This window comes from Myotis lucifugus, unplaced genomic scaffold (genome assembly GCF_000147115.1).
Source record: "Myotis lucifugus unplaced genomic scaffold, Myoluc2.0 scaffold_624, whole genome shotgun sequence".
NCBI classification, from domain to species: domain Eukaryota; kingdom Metazoa; phylum Chordata; class Mammalia; order Chiroptera; family Vespertilionidae; genus Myotis; species Myotis lucifugus.
The window spans coordinates 256,884-270,549 of NW_005871672.1; the positions used below are offsets into that span (position 1 = coordinate 256,884).

The following is a 13,666-nucleotide window of genomic DNA, read 5'->3' on the forward strand; positions in this document are numbered from 1 at the left end:
CCAGGAAAGCCCCGCTTTCCGCCGCCATCCCGGCCACCGGCAGGTGCCACTTCCCGCTCGGGCACCGGCCGGGGAATGGACCGGAGCGCGCAGGTAGGACTCGGGGCGCAGGCGGGGGCTCGCCGGGGCGTCGGGGAAGCGCGGGGCCAGGCGCGGGGTCCCGGGCCCGACTCGCGCGGGGAGGAGCCGGCTCAGGGCGCGATGCCCCGGGGCCGCCGCGGCGGGGAGCCGGGCAGGGAGGCTGGCCCGGGTGCTCGGAAGCCCAGCGCCTCCGAACTGGTGCGGAGACATCGGCGGGGCCGGCCTCTAGGGGCTTGGGGATGCGGAGCGCGTGGGGTGACACAGGTCCTGGGCCTCGGGCCGTCGCCCCCTGGCCCGCGCACCGGGAGCTGGTGAGACTGTGGGGGAGAAAGTGCGGCAGGTCTGAAAGTGTACAGTTGGAGACGAGCTGGAGGAATCTGGGGCCGCGGCCTGCCTTCCACCTTTGGCCTCCTTATTTGAATGTCGTTGGGTGGACCCAGCCCTGGGTGCCTCCGTGCAGGCTGTTCTGAAGCTGCAAGTCTCCGGAGTTAAGTCAGAAAAGCCTCTCTCCTCGTGCTCTGCACCACGGCCATTTCCCAGGTCAGGGCGCGCGGGCACAGGCAGCTTAAATGCCCCCGGGAAGGCGTGGATGAGGACGGGAACCCGGCACCTGACAAGTATTTGTCAAACTGCCAAATAAAGGAATTCTCCGGGGATCCGATCAACTGCAGGTTCCCAGGCCCCCTTCTGTGAGATTCAGATGCAGTAAACTCAGGAATCTGGATTTAAAAACAAAACCCCAAATCTATATTTGCTATAATCAGGAGAGACCGGGACCAGGGACCGGTGGCCGATGCTGGGGTTCACAGCGCGCCCCCAGACCGGCTCTAGCCTGCTTGAGCCCCAGTCCTCTGTGAGCTGTGACCCCGCAGCTCCTCCCCTCTGGCTGGCCTCTTAGGAGCTGGAGCATTTGCTGGGACATCAGCGCTTTACTAAAACCCTAAAGTCTGTTGGGGAAACTGAGGCTTGGGTGTCCATATGGCCAGGGTGTCCCCCACAGTCAGGGGGTTCCAGAGTCCTGCAGAGGGCCCTGAACTGGGCTAGTCCAACCTGTGATTAGAGGAGGATGCTGAGGCTGGGCTGGGAGGGGCCAGCCCAGCCATTCCCTCACTCACCAGCACTCACAAGGCTCCTCCCGGCACCGCTCCAGTGCTGCTCTGGGCTCCGGTGTTTGCCCTGAGGAGGCCTCCCTCTGGGGAGGGGGGAGCACAGTGGGGGTGATCAGCTCTTCAGGGGCATGAGACCGGCCTCACGGAGCAGGACCCTGAGCCAGCCGTGGAGGAGGAGCAGAGGAGCTGGGCAGGGAAGAATGGGAGGGGGTCCGCTGAGCAGTGGGAACAGGGTGGACAAAGGCTGGGAGTGTGAAAGGCCGGTGTGGGGTGCTAGGGAGCAGGGAGAAGCCAGAGGGGGGGAAGGTGGGCTTAGCCACGTTGCAGAAGGTCTCGAGAGCCATGCTGAGGCGTAGGCCAGTGTGTCCTGCCGTTGCCTGAGCCCTAAGCGCCGCCATGCAGATTCCTGGGCCCCACCGGCCTTTGGAGTTGAATCTGGAGGGAGGCGCAGGGAAGGCAGCGGGGGTGGGGGGACCACGAGCGAGTCGCCCTGGTTACAACACACACATTTCCCAGCAGGTGTGGGGTGACCTCAGGGTTTCCACATTCAGAGCAGTGACTCAGTGCTGGTGTTTGTACCGTGGACCCCGGATCCCAGGGCTGCAGAAAGCCCAGCAGGCAGGGAGGTTGTTGCTCGGGTTCAGAAAGGAGCTGAAGTGAGGTGTCAAAGAGGTGGGAAGAGGGCCTTTCCTGGGCCCTCCTCTCCTGTCCCCTGTCCCCTGTCCCCTGTCCCCTGCCCCCTGTCCGGCCCCAGGATGGAGGAGTTTGGGATCAAACAGCTCACTGCCCTCAGCTGCTTCCCGTGCACCTGGGAGGGGGGCCCCTCGGTGCTGCGTTCCCTCATATTTGTGAAATCAAGCATCATGTTTTATAAGATACTGATCACAATTTCCAACACATAGTCCATCCATAATAAGGGTTTTTGTCTGTTGTTACTGTCGAGAAGCATAGCGCGGAGGTTCAGAGCATGGGTTCTGGAGCCACACTGCCCGATGCAGAGGCCAGCTTTGCTACTTACTAAGCAGCTGACTTCTCAGGACCCCAGTTTCCCCATCTGTGAAAGTACAGTGACGATGCCATTGCAGTGACGATGAAATGAATAAGTGTCAGCACACAGAACAATGCCCGGTACAGAGTAAGCACTATGTATTTGTTAAATATTAGGAAATGAGCCCCATTGGATGGGGGTTAGTCTGCCCGTTTTGCAGGCGAGGAAACAGAATCAGCGATGTGTGTGGTGGCCTTGCCTGCGGTCCCATGTGTAGGACTGACAGAGGGAGGGATTCGAACCTCCCTCCCTGCCCAGCCTGTGTTCTTCACTGTCCCAGTTTGCTGGGGTGACCGAGAGGGACATCTTTCCCAGCATTCCTCATGGCCGGCACTGTGGAGCCGTACCTGGCCATGTCAGACCAGACTCCCCTTGGCTAGTCTGGAAGACAGGCCGATGGCTTGCGAGGAAGGTGTATGAACTTGCCCTTGCCAGAGTGGGTGGGAGAGCCCAGCGGTGGCTGCAGGTCCTGCCGGAGCCGGCATCAGGTGGGCTGTGTTCCGTTGCTTGTGGTGTGACTTCCAGCAAGCCATTCTGCTCCTCTGAGCTGGAGGCGCAGAGAAGAGCTTGAAGGCAGGGGCCCAGGTTCAGATGTGAGCTTGCTGCTTCCTCTCTGTGATCTGGAGGCCGCTGCCAAACCTCTCTGAGCCTCGGTTTGCTTGTCAGTGAAATGGGTATATGGGGGGGGCGGGTGTCCACAAGATAATTTTTATAGGCACCTTGCCCGTGGCTCAGTGATTGCAGTTTCTGTCCCATTTAGGACAGAGTCACCTCTCCATATCCAACGCCTGGCTTCCCCATTCATTTCTTCTTCGAATGTGTATTGAGCACGTACCTGTGCGGGCAGGTGCCAGGTGCTGCCGACAGAGCACTGGACCGTCCCTGCCTCCTGAGCTTCAATTCCACTTGAGAAGACAGGCCATACCTACACACATGCTCACAGACCCCACCCTTATGTATAATTCCTAAAGCCACGGGCTCGGAAAACCGCAAGTTTTTTCACAAAAACGTCAGTTGGGTGCACGACCTGCCCTGAGCTCAGCTTGGGGCCACTGGGCCTTTGTTTCTCCTCCTCGCTGAGCGCATCCGTCCTGCAGGGATGTCCCTGTGATGGGTCCCGGGTGCTGCTCTGGACACATGGGGGGGGGGGGATGCTTCTGTCGGCTGGCATTTTGTTCACGGCGACCTTTGTATAATCGGAGGGATTCTGGCCCCAGGATTTCTCTGAGAGAACGTGGACCCGCGATGTCCTGTTGGTAGTGACCGCCCCCGAAGGAGAAGGGGAGCAGGTGACGCGGGCCATGGCCTCCCTGAGGAGGGACAGTAAAGACAGGGGCAGAGGCTGGGAGTAGAGAAGGTCTCATTCATTGCTCACCTGCTTCCGCCGCTGCTCGCCCTGCGTGGGCCGCTCGTCTCCGTGTCTGTGCCTTTCCAAGAAGCGCTGATGCCTCGGGTTCAGCTTTGGCTCCGCCGACTCATTCTCGCCCTGGGCCCCCAGGGGCCTCCTCGCCTCCAGGTGGCTTAAGAAGTCCAGGGTCTTGGCTGCAGCAGGCCTGGGTGCTGGGACCTGCTGGGCCGGTCACCAGCCGGGTTTGTGGAGCAGGTTCCTGAGGGGAGGCTGTGTCGTTCTGAGCAGAGGTCTATCGGGGGACCAGCAGCCTCCAGCCCGCAGAGCCGCTCACAAGCTGAAAGTGACGTGTCCCGAGTGCCAGCGCCGGGCTCACGGCTCGCATTCACTCAGCGAACATGCCAGGCGCTGGGGACACGGCAGCCAAGCGAGGGCCCTTGTGGAGCTGAGTCTAGTGGGGGAGGTGAGTCCGGGGGGGGGGACTTTTGGGCTGAGACCTGAAGTAAAAGACGCGCGGCTACCCTCCGGAAAAGAGTGTTCTGGAGGAGAACAGCAAGTGCAAAGGCCCTGGGGTGGGGACAGGCTCAGTGTGTGGGACCCGCCACAAGGAAGCCGATGCGGTTGGATGGGACTGAGCCAGGCGGAGCGGGCGGGGCCATGGGGAGTCAACAGGGCCGGTGCCTGCGTGGTCTCACTCCATGTGTAGAAGAGCCTTCAGAGCAGGACCCGCTCTTCTCCAGACGTCGCAGATGGAGAAACAGCACAGAATGGTCTAGTACTCGCTCAGGGTGACAGCTGCGAGGCGGCAAGCAGGGCTGCGACCTGCCGCTCCAGGGTCCTCAGTCTGCACCACTGGGTTTGGACACATCATGGAAACGGGCTCAAATGCGGAGGCCCACCTGCTGCTCTGACCACTGCTGGTGTGCCCCCTGCTGCGGTCAGGGGCCCCCGTGGGCGTGGCCAGGCCGGGCGTGGCGTTACAGACGACCATGTACCAGTGAGCCCCTTCCCCCAGACAGTGAGGACGCACCCAAGCAGAGGGGGCGGGGAGGTGGGACGGACGGTGGAGGCCCCGCTCCATAGCAGGCACTGTGCTGGGGCGAGGCGGGTAGATGTCTGGGTGCCCCCCCCCCCCCACCATTTCTCTGAGGAGGAAGCTGAGCTCAGGGTAGAGCCTTACCTGGTGGCACAACTCGGCAGGGGCAGCGTCTGGCTTCAAGCCCAGGGCCGCTGACCAGGAAGTCGTTCCCTTGCACGTAGCCGCTGTGCGGAGCCGTCCCCAGGAGGAGCAGAGGCAGGGATGGGTTTCTTGGTGGGAGATGAGGAGCGCAGGCGCTGAGAGCGTGGGGGGAGTGGAGGAGGCCGGCGGCTCCCGGAGCAGCAGGAGGTGAGGTGCCTTTTCAGAGGAGGACAGGCACTCTGGAGAGGAGAGACCAGGTCTCCGGCTGCAGCCCTCTGAGCCCACGGAGCCGCAGCCCCTGCCAGGCTGCCTGCGCGATGGAGCAGCGGCCCCCGCGGGCCCCGCAGCCGGGCAGCTCCGACAGATCTGTCCTGAGATGGAGCCAGGTGAGCTTTCCCGGAGCGTTCACCTTCTGGCTCCGGTCCTGCCCGTTGGAGGCGGTGACCGTCGTCCTCCAGCCCCTACCCAGCACTTCTCTTTTTCAGGCTGCACAGCCAGAGTTCTTTAACCAGTCTTCCTGACGCAAGGAAGGGAAGAGCTCAGTCTGGCCTTGGACATGATCCAGTTGGTCAGAGTCCCATATGAAACTTCCCAGTCAGAGAGGAAAGGGACTTTTTTTTTTCATCTTGCAGAGCTTTATTTGAAGGATCCACACAGGGAACATCCACCTCACTTCCATAGCTTCTTGTTTCACCTCCTTGGATCTGGAGCATATGCCTTTGTTGATGCAACCTGCAGTCATACTTTGCAGCAGCCGTGTCCCACTTGGGGCTCATATTGGGCTTGTTAGTTAAAACTCCAGATTTCTCTTCTAATTACATGAGCAGCTATCAAAGTTTCTTCCAGTCTGAGATTCCTTGTTTGAGACTAACAATTGTTATCAGTCTTTCTTAATTTCTAATAAACGTACTTCAGGCTGAATGGCTATATTTTTTTCTCTTAGTACTGTTTTGGCTTTATTCCACAGGTCTTGTTATACAATGTCATTGACTGCTAAAATAGTTTACAATTTCTCTTTTGTCTAAAAGTGCATGTGCTTTTAAAACATTTTAAGGTAGATGGAATTTTTGAAAGTTTTCTTACTGCTGATTTCTAAATTTATTGCATTACTAGGGGCCCAGTGCACGAATTCGTGCACCTTGAATGGAACTGTGGGCCGCAAGGCTGTGGTGGGCACAGGGGTGAGTCTCAGCCCATCCTCCGCAACCCCACTCGGCCCCTCTCACTGTGGCCCCTGGTTCCCTGTCTGCCAGTAGCCCTGCTCCTGCTGCTGATGGCGCGGAGCAATTGGGGCCGGTGCCATCAGCGGGTGCGAGCGGGGCTGGCAAGAGGCCGCTGCTGGCCTTGATCGACCCTCAGGAGCAGGGAGAGGTGGAGAAGCCCTGAAGGGCGATCAGGGCTGGTGCTGGGTGCCGGCAGTGGGTTCGAGCAGGCTGGCACCAGCAGTAAGTGCGAGCGCCGGGCAGGACCGCCGCATGCGGGAGCAAAGAATTTTCAGTAACCACCAGAGGCTCACCCTGATGACAGCGACCTGGCACCCTGCCTTGGTCTGGCACCCCCGCTCACCTGCTGCACCATCCCACAGCAGCTGACGCCGCCATGTTCTGCATGCGCCCCCTGGTGGTCAGCGCACTTCATAGCGACCAGTTATTCAGTTGTTCCACCGTTTGGTCTATTTCCATATTAGAGTTTTATATATATATATATAGAGAGAGAGAGAGATGGTTAATATTTGTGGCTTTTATTATATAAAAATGAAGATTTTCTTTGTAAGATTTTCTGGTTAATTTTTCTGTATGATCCTCTTGCATTTGAAAGGAGGTATATTATCTATTGGATAGAAAGTTCTAGAAATATATCTGTTAGCTCAAGCTTGCTAACTATAGCATTTATGTTGCTCATGTTTTATGTGTTTTTGTCTACCTGGTTTATCTCCCCTTGTGATAGAGGATCTGTTCCCCTGGCCTTCTCTCTTTTTTTTGTTTTTTGTTTGTTTTTCGTTTTTGCTTTCTTTTCAAAGCTGTTATTAGCTGCATATGAATAGAAAATATGAATAGAAGAAGGGTTCATGTGTTATACCTTCTTGGCCAGTTGTTCCTTTATCAGTATAAAACAGCCACCTTTCTCTCATTTAATACTTTGATGCTTTTAATTCAGTTTTATTTGGTATTAATATACCTATACCTATTATCTTTATTTGCATTTTTCTTGGCTAATTTTCTGATTCTTTATTTTCTTTTCTTCTACTCTAAAGTTGTAGGCTTTTTATTTGACCCCAGTCTGTGGCCAGATGAATTTTAAAGAAAAAAAAACTTGCATCTCAGTCTCAACTCTGCAACCCACTTGCTTAGTAATCTCGGACAAGTCATTTCCCTGTTTGGACCACAATGTCCTCATCCATAGATTGGGGAAGGGCCTGCTTTGCCCTTCTCTCTGGGTTTTCGTGGAAATAACTACGATAGTGAATACGAAAGGCAAACGTCCCTGTGCACATATTGGCCACTGGGCGTACGTGTGGGCCGGCGTTCCAGGCAGCAAGAAGGCAGGTGCAGAGGCCTGGATGTGGGAAAGCGCCCACCTGAGGTGGCGATGACTTCGCTTTGGTCACCTTCGGTCGGCCGCTGCCTCTGTTCACAAAGGGGCATGAGTAAGACCAGTCCCGGGCTGGCCTAGAGGAACTTTGCAGATGGAGAGAAGTGGTGGGCACAGCTCACTGTGAGAGAATGGGAAGGCGGCTGGGACAGGGACGGGCAGAGCGCTGAGGAGGGCTGAGGAAGCGCGGGGTTTGGCCAGGAATATCCTGAGGGGGTGGCACAGGAGGAGGCCGCGAGAGCCAGAGGGCCGCCCCCGTGAAGTGCAAGTGGGGGAGTTGGGCACGGTTGGGGAGGGTGGGAGAGTGCAGATGTGTCAGGACTGAGGAGGAAGGCAGTGGGGCTTGCAGAATTTTTGGAATCCTCACTGGCACCAGTGCCCCCCTTCTTTCTCGTTACCATAGCAACTGGCATCCCATAATGAGCAAAAGATAATAGGGACAGAAGGCAGGGAACATTTGAAAAGCAGCCTTTCACCTTTGGGGGTGCTGGGGCCTGGGGAAGGTGTGGGGGTCTCACCTGTTGTTCTTTTCCACTTGTTGGGGTGTCCTGGCATCTCAGGACACGCCCCACCCTCCAGGAGGACACCAGCTGGTGATAGTAGGACCACGAGGGACCACACACATGGGTGTGGTTTTTAAAACTTGACCTCTTCCAACACTTACACGTCAGGGTAACACTCACACAGTCTGGATTTCTGGCTGCTTTTGGAAAATAAAAAAGCCTTCAGTCTCACGTGGCAGAACGTGCTGATGCAGAGTGGCGGTGCCCTGTGGGACCGGGCGTGTCCGCTTGTGCCCTCTCCACTCGCTGAGGCCAGGCGCCTGAGTTCTCTTACGGGTTTGTGTTTACTCTGGAGGAGTGACTCTATGGCCGAGGAGCAGGTGGCCGAGGGCTGGGAGCCGCCCCAGGGCAGTGAGTGCCCTGTACCTGAGCAGGTGCCAGCGGGCAGATGGCCCCTTGTAAAAGGCCGCCCTACGGGCACCTGAAGTAGCATCGATCGGGAGTGGACTCGGGTCTTGGGGATCCTTCCAGCCCTGAGGAAGGCTGCTTCTGAGACCTTTGTTGACACCCCAGTACCCTAGACTGCACACTCCAGTCTCTTCCCTCCCATCCATCTTTTCTCCTTTCCTTTTTATTGCAACACTAGAGGCCCCGTGCACGACTTTTGTGCACTTGGGGTTGGAGGGGGGGTCCCTCAGCCCGGCCTGTGCCCTTTGGCAGCCCGGGAACCCTCAGAGGACATCCAACTGACAGCTTAGCACTGCCACGGAGGCGGGAGAGGCTCTCGCCACCACTGCTGCACTCGCCAGCTGTCAGCCCGGCTTGTGGCTGGGGGGCACTACCCCTGTGGGAGCGCACTGACCACCAGGGGGCAGCTCCTGCATTGAGCATCTGCCCCCTGGTGGTCAGTGCGCATCATAGCAATCGGTTGTTCTGCAGTTTGGTCGATTTGCGTATTAGCCTTTTATTATATAGGATACGAGCAAACAAGTGTGCAGCTTCATTCATTTTCTCAGTGAGCACGTGCATGTGTAGCCCAATCAGGAAACGAAGCATGACCAGCCCCCGGAAGGCTCCCTCCTGCCCCCACCTGCAAGGACACTATCCCGACTTCTAACCCCGAGATCGCTTTGTCTCCTTTGGAACTTTTTATTGGTAGAATCAGCGTTGCCCTTCGTTCGCTCAGCCTGAACCCGTGAGACCTGTCTGTGTTGCCGTCATTTCCTCAGCGTCTCAGAGTTCACTTGGTGCTTAGAGATGAGCTTTGGCCACCTGCTCTATCACACGGTCCCAGGCCTCTGCCACCGGCCATGGTCTCTTTGCCTCCCTGCAACCACCCATGAGCAAGTGGTTCTGCCCGCACTTCACAGATGAGGAGACTGAGGCTCTGAGAGGACCCCAGCTTGCCAAGCTCTTCTAGACAGTCAAGGTAGGGCCCCCACACTTAGGCCAGAATTATGCTCTGTGTCTTAGATGCCCGGGAGTCCTGCCAACATGAGTGGCCCCACATGTCGGTGCGTCCCTGACTGCCCGGAATGATCTAGGTCAGTGATGGCGAACCTTTTGAGCTCGGCGTGCCAGCATTTTGAAAAACCCTAACTTAACTCTGGTGCCGTGTCACATATAGAAATTTTTTGATCTTTGCAACCATAGTAAAACCAAGACTTATATTTTTGATATTTATTTTATATATTTAAATGCCATTTAACAAAGAAATCAACCAATAAAATGAGTTCGCGTGTCACCTCTGACACGCGTGTCATAGGTTCGCCATCACTGGTCTAGGGTGAGACAACAGGAAGAACTTGAGGAAGCACCCCTGCCCCGCCACCCCCACAGCCTGTCTGCAGACAGAAAATGAACAGGGCGCGCTTATCTGTGCCCGGGGGCAAAGTCCTGGTCACTGTGGAGACACGTTCACTGGTGAGGGCTGGGCAAACAGGATGGAGGCCAAGTTCTAGCCCGATCACCTCCGACCTCGTCACCTTGGGACTGTTTCTGAGCCCCTCTGAGCCTTGGTGTCCCCCTCTGTGCCGGGCGTGTGGGGCTACGTCTTTCACAGGGGCTTGCCGGCAGAGCACACAGGGAAGTGTGGGACGGGACCAGGTTTATGGCTGCTTCCTCTGTGCCAGGCGCTGGGCTGTGGACTCCAGAGCCAGAAGGTGTAGGATCACATCCCAGCCCCACCACTTACAGCTGTGCGTCCGCAGGCAGGTGTCTGAACCTTCCTGGGCCCCGGGGTCCCCATGTCCACCTTTAAAGGCGATGAGAACAGCCAGCACCTGCCATAGTCTAATGGCTGGAGGGACTGGGGACAGGCCGGGCAGTTGTGGTGCCGTCTGAGGACCTCAGGAAGGAGGCCCCCTGAGAGCCTGGACTGTCGTCGACTGTCGAGACTGTCGCTAACACAGCCAAAATCTAATCAGTGCCCCGAGGCCTGACGTCATGTGTCTTGTCTCCAAGGAAATGAGTAATAACCGTGGTAATGCCCCAATTACCGGCTCCCCGGAGGTCAGCTCTCCGGGTGGCCCATCGTGCCTGCATTGGGGTGTTAAGGGGACTCCAGGCCAGGAGTGGTCAGTGTTTGTCCAGCAGTGAGAGGTGGAAATGCCAGCTGGTCAGGCGCCCTGCGCACAGCCAGGGGGAGTTTGTTCAGTCCTTCCATTCACAAGGATCTGTGGGCCCTGCTCTGTGTGGGCACTGGCCTGGGCTCTGGGGCCACAGCAGGAAGGTGGCGGACACAGGCTCGGGCCCTGTGGGAGCTGGCATCCGGCGGGCATCCGGACAGTGACCGGGAAGGGTGCGTGTGTGATGTGCTGAGGAGGAAGTGCTGTGCAGAGAAATAAAGCAGGAGGAGGGCTTGTAGGGCTGCCAGCTCAGCCTCCTCCCCGGGCCTCTGGGGCCTCCTGCCGATGGCGTGGCTTCCAGAATCCTAGATGGAGTCGCCTGTGCCTCCCCAGGGGCCCCACTGAATGCTTAGACTCGGAGTGTCCACAGCCGGCACAGGGGTACACACAGCCATAAAGTGGCCGTTGGCACAAGATGCCAGCCTGTCCCTGAGACGGCGCCTCCCTCCAGGGGTCCGGCCCGCCCGTCCATGGAGGAGGCCCCCGCTCCAGCCTCTCCTGCTCCTCTCAGAGTCGTGGCTCACTGCACAGCCGCCGGCCTTCAGCCACCAGGACATATGGCCTCCGGGATGGCTCCAGGGCCACCCCCCGCGTGAAGTCACGTGTCTGCAGTGTGGCGGGGTGTGTGGTCTCCCCCAGCAAGCCGGCTCCCTTCCTAGCGCCACTGCCTGCCAAGGCCACCTCCACCCCAGCTGCCACCAGCAGCCACTGCCTCCGCCACGCCCACTCCCAGACAGGGTGGAGCCTGCCCCTCCCCCAGCGCCTGCCCCGTGGGTGGTCCGCACACACAGGTGGATGGGGTTTCTGGAAGCCGCCTCTCCTGGGGAACCTCCCTCAGGGCCCCGCTGCCTGGGGCATCAGGACTACTCGCCAGGCCTGCAGACAGGCCGTCTCTGGCCCTGCCGACCCCTGCTCCATCCCGACCTCTCCTACCCATCGCCGCAGCCAAGGGCCCGGCTTGTGTGGCAGGAACTGGCCGTGCCTCCTCCTGGCCCTTCGCTCCCTCTTCACTTGTCCCTCCCCTCCTTCTGCTCTCCCAGGAGCCTTCAGAATCTGTAAAATGGGTTCAATAATCCTGCTCACCTCAGGGGGGCCTTAGAGTGTCTGGAACAGCGCGGCACAGAGGGAGGCTGTGCACGGCCTCAGCGAGGACACAGTGACCTGCACGTGGCCGTGTACTGAGTGCCTGCTGTGTGCCAGCCTCAGGCTCGGGGTTCGGGTTCTGACGAGGCACGTCCCCTGCCCTCAGGGAGCCGCGGTGCCCTCTGGGACATTCTCCTCCCTCTCCACACTCCCCGCCTCCCCTGGAGGGTTCTGTTCGTCCTCCCGGGGTCACCCCCTGCAGGAGCAGCGTGAGTGAGGGCACCCACGGTGCCTCCTGCTGCCTCTTACACTTTCCGAGGGTGCTGCCCCCTGCTCTCTGCGGCCTGCTTCTCACGCGGTTCCTCCAGGATCCATGCCACCGGTAAATGGCCACTCCACTCGCTCAGGGCTCCGGCCTCAGCCTTGCTCATCCCCTTTTCCTCTCACCCACCCCCAAGTTCCACTCTGTCAGCAAACCCTGTGGGCTCCACCTTCAGCCAGACCTAGGCCCCAGCTCCTCTCCCCAGTCCTTCCCCACAACCCTGTGCGAGCCCCGCACCTGCTGCCCGGACCAGCCCACCAGTCCCACAGCCTCCTCACTGGGCCCTGCTTCTGCCCTGGGCTGCAGGCCTTTCACACCACACAGCCAGAGGGATGGTTTGGAAAGTCTCACAGTGTCATGTCTCTGCTCACACCTTCCAGTAACTTCTCTTCTCACTCAAGTATTTGTCAAAGGGAAGAAGGAAGAAAGGAATGAGTGAGTGAATGGCCTTGTTTGCATCTATAGTACCTGGCGCAAAGTAGGTGCTCAGAAAACACCTGCAATAAGGACACACAGGACATGGGTGAATAGGTGAGAACCTGGAGCACACAGTAGGTACGCAGGAGCCTGGTGGGCTCCGTTGGCTGAGTTCCTGATTCTCGCTCCTGGTTTTGCTCCAGCAGAGCCCGCATGCCGCCAGCCCTCCCGTCACTGGCTGGGCGGGAGGAGGGGCAGGCAGGCGGAGCCCACGCCATCTGGGGCCCTGGCCTGGCCTATCTCGCTGTCCTGGGCGGGGCTGTTGACTCCGGCTGCTGGTTCTGGGAATCCCGGCCTGTCAGCAGTTACGGGAAGGCTGCTGCCTCAGGGAGAAGTGTGTCCTTGGCCCCCGCCCCGCCGTCCCAAGGCCGGAGGAAGCTCCGGGCTGGCCTAAGCCTGGAGTTTTAGGGACCAATGGCTCCCCAGGGAGGCCCCCCGCAGCCTGAGTGTCGCTGGCTTCCTCCACAGGCCTCTAGTCATGGGACTGGCTGCATCCTGTCTGCCGATCCAGCCCCTTCGCGCTGGTTTGTTTGTGGTCAGGAGTGAGGAGAGGAGCAAGAGCCCCCTCAGTCACTTCCGGACGGTGCTGGCCGCTGACATTTCAGGACTCGCCACTCACCTGCCCCAGATAAAGCGTGAGTCAGATGGGCTTCTCCGCCAGGGGCGCTTCCCTCTGAGCCGGCTCAGGCTGGCCTTCCAACCCAGCTCTGGGACCACAGGCGGTGCTCTCGCCTCTCTGTGCCTCAGTTTCCTCATCTGTAAAGTGGGGTTTTAATGGCACCCACTTCATAGAATTGTGAGAACCAAGTTGGTTAATTAATACATTGTAAGCACTGAGAACAATACCGGGCACATGATAAACGTTATGAATGCATAGCCATGGTTATGCACAAAAGCTTGGTAGATACCCATGTTTAAAGGTAGATGACTGAATTTGTTGTTGCTGAAGATTAGCCAACCACTCACTTCATAGCTGTTTATTGAGCACACACTGGGCCCGTAGCAGGCCCTGTTTAGGCCCTGGGGACAAGGCAGTGCCCACGGCAGACCACAGCTCGGCCTCGTGGGCTCGCGTTCTCCTCTACGTGTGAAGACAAAGAAATCATTTAAGCGTCACAGGCCATCTTCTACACGCCCCCCTTCAGGACCCAGCAGCAGCATGAGAGGGGCTATTGCATGTTGTGGCAACACTGAATGCTTCCTCGGTGACCCATTTATGTCCTTTGCCGATGTTTCTTAAAGGCTGTTTGTCTTGTAAGACCTGATTTTGTAAGACCTTTTTATATATGATAAGCC

The 13,666-nt window shown here is 58.1% G+C and overlaps 1 protein-coding gene across 6 annotated transcripts in view; it reads left to right on the forward strand.

The window, feature by feature from the left end:
• Window positions 1-16: 16 nt before the first annotated feature.
• The window catches only part of IL4R (interleukin 4 receptor), a 36,566-nt gene continuing 22,916 nt past the window's right edge, over window positions 17-13,666 (forward strand). For 2 of the 6 annotated variants that reach the window (XM_023746060.1, XM_023746058.1), the window contains exon 1: window positions 12,713-13,005. The gene's annotated coding sequence lies outside the window, so the exon portion shown is untranslated. Of the gene's footprint in view, window positions 94-12,712; window positions 13,006-13,666 lie in introns of those variants that run through there. The other 4 variants (XM_023746061.1, XM_006104941.3, XM_014447172.2 and 1 more) reach the window with 4 other exon arrangements.